This window comes from Lactuca serriola, chromosome 9, assembly GCF_051521515.1.
Source record: "Lactuca serriola cultivar US96UC23 chromosome 9, Lser_US96UC23_V15, whole genome shotgun sequence".
Lineage (NCBI taxonomy): Eukaryota > Viridiplantae > Streptophyta > Magnoliopsida > Asterales > Asteraceae > Lactuca > Lactuca serriola.
Genome location: NC_136416.1, coordinates 125,685,631 through 125,688,914, shown reverse-complemented (window position 1 = coordinate 125,688,914; position 3,284 = coordinate 125,685,631).

Genomic DNA, 3,284 nt, shown 5'->3' with positions numbered 1-3,284 from the left:
ATGAACTTCAGGACAGAGAACTACTTAATCCTACGAGAAATCACATCGTCATGTCAACAAACTTAGAACCCAGTACGACTCCCGAAAACAGATCGCCCTATAGTTTAAACACCCTCAGAGATACCAGAACAGTACAAACAACTTGACGAACTACACAGAGAGAGAATTAGAAGACTAGGCTTCTCACCCTAGAGAACCCGGGTCATATTCTCGCGGAGATCAACGGATTGCAACGTATGTGCCTCGGATATCAAGGACTCCGTCAAGATTTTCATAGAAATCGTTATCTCTACCTCGCATAGACAAAATGGTTGAGCAAACGTAAGGAAAGAAACTACTTCCAGGAATGGATCTGGAATCCGAATATCACCAGTTCGAGTGTTAGGGGAGGATGTCCGGAAGACTATCTCCTGAACTCGATGCGGACACTTCGAGTTCGTAGTGATACCTTTCGGATAGGACCAATACGCCCATAGTTTTCATGAGCTAAATAAATAGAGTTACGTCTTTCTTACTGGGATCAGTCATCATTTCTCCATGTAATGACTTAGTTATCTACCCTCGTAGTAAGAAGAAATCCCATGGTAACATTCCTATAGAGGAACTTTTAGCAAAGTTCTCTAGGCACGAGTTTTGAAATTGAAGAGTCAAATTTCTAGGACACACTGTTAGTAATGTGAGAAATTTTGAGTACTCTTTCAATTTGTCAAAACTGTTGAGCATTTATCGACACCAGAGCCGCCGACAGTTTTTCACCAGATTCTAGGTCTTACCGACCTACCGCCTTAGTTCATTCAGAACTCCTCGCAAGCTACAGAAACTCATACGACTTTGACCCAGCAAGGGGTGGCCATTGACTGGGAAGTTATGCAAGAAAAGGAACCTTTGAGATTCCAAGTGAGTGACCAAGTTCATTAGGATAACTCACTTTGGGAATGGCTTAATACGCTTTGTAAAGCATGGAAAGCTAAATCCAAGTTAGACAGGACCTCCGAGATTCTTCTCAGAATCGGTCATGTGCCTCACACAAACTAGACCTACTCCGCGAACTCAGTAACGTACTTTCTACTCTTCGCATCTCGATCGTGAAACCATACCTTTCCGTTAGGACTCTTGCAAGTCCACTCGTCGAGATCCTCGCCTTCGTATTAGAACCGTAGTGACCCTCGACCTAGAGGTCAAGCGGACGAAGAAACGCCATCTCCAGTTAGTGAAGGTTCGTTGGAATGCCAACCGAGAACCCGTGATCACTTAGGTGCGCTAGAACCAATCGATTAGGAAGTTTCCTCCTCACGACTCGATCATTCGTGGATACTTCCTTGCTTAAATTCTAATTTCGGGACGAAATTCCATTTAACGGGGGGATGATGTGACAACCCGATATTTCGGTCAAAATATAACTTTCCTAAAATCTTATTTGGGTTAAATTACATAGTAGGAATCGTATCAAGGTTTTCGTACATATAAAGAACCCTAAAATCCGTGTTATAACGAAGAAGTTATGACCAACCGAAGATTCTCGGCAAAACCGGCAACACCGATTAAACGAAAAACACGAAGTTTCAATACAATAGTTTTTAGGCTTAAGTATCTAAATGGAAGTTATAGATAACCTCAAACCGTGAGCGTACATAAAAAGAACATCCAAATCTGACTTCATATGAGAAAGTTATGATTTTTCCAAGATTCGGGTATAGCAGTAGACAACTAAAAACTCGAAATAGAGCTCGAGATACTTTTGACCAAAACAACCTAAATGAGCATCTAAGGTCTCAACATTAGTAGCGCAACGGCGAAAAGTCTGACGAAAACGGACACCGGATGAAGAAGTTATGGATTTTTAACGGACTTTTCGTGTCCCGGCCCGTTAAAAATAAATAATTAAAAATAAATTCAAAATTTGCCGATGAAGTCTAAACGAGAGTTGTATATAACATTTTCAGCTACGCGTGCATATAAAGAACGTCGAAAACGGAGCTCGTATGCGAATGTTACAGATTTTACAAGTTCGCGGTCCAAAATCCAAGGCTGTCAGGGCCCCCACGACGTGGCACAAGCTTGCCGCGACCCGACAAGTGACTGAGGGCGTCCAATCAATGGAAGAGGATAGGTTTGACTCCCCACGACGTGGCCATCACTTGCCACGATGTGGCACACCCCAAAAATGCCGCTATAAATAGATTTCAAGGGCTCCGAGTTCCATTGCTCTGTTCCCTTCTTTCTCGCGCCGAAACTCTGCGTTTAAGCCCCCGAGACCCTCCCAAAGCCCCGGTTTTCACCTTCAAGTCCCGAAGGAAGGTTTTGTGTTCTCAAGATTCCCGAGATTCCCAAGAATCCCGAGATTTTCCCGCATTTTCAACTCTTCCTGTCGAAGTTCTACTCGATTCTTCTCTCGACTTCTTCAAATCAACCACTTCAATCAAGTGAGTTCATACCCCTAATCAATGTTTTAAATGATTTTAAATGTTTTAATGGGGGGGGGGGATACAAGTAGAAACAAGCATGTTAATAAATCATTGATATGTATCTTATAATTGTGTTTGTCATTTAACAGATTTCACATGCTACAAAATGTGATGCATGAAATGGTTTTACATCGTAAAAGCACATTGTTACCAAATGTTTTACTTTTGAAATGTTTATTCAAATGACATCAATTCATTGCTATTTATTGTTCAAAACCCATAAGATGTCTTACAAAACCATTTTACATTCTTGAACTAAACTATGCATATCACTTATATATTCTTATATATGTATTGATGTTATAGTTTGCATCTTTCATTTAGTTTCTCACACCCTTGAGTAGTAAGAGTGTGTAAACTTTCATGGTCAACTAGTTATATTACAGTAGATTATCATAGGGATAATGGGAAGATATCAAACATTACTTCTATTACAAGGAGTCACACAAGAGTCAGTTCATTCATGAGTCTTTATTAGTACATTACCTGATACATGAGTACCTTTACATATGCATACATGATACATGAACACGCTTACATGAACACGCTTACATGAACATGCTTACGTGAACACGCTTACATGAACACATTACATGAATACTTTTACGTAGATCGACCTGTGTTTACTTACATGGATATCTGAACTTCGGTTCCTTAGGATGAATTATTAGTACCTTCAGTAAATCGTCCTGCCCATCCCAGTTCAACGGGAGTCAGTTACGGGACTAACCATTCCTGGAACCTATTGTTCGCTACAGAGGTTAATTGGACAATCTTCGGATGTTCATTAGGTTATCTATTTCGTTACGGGACTAACCA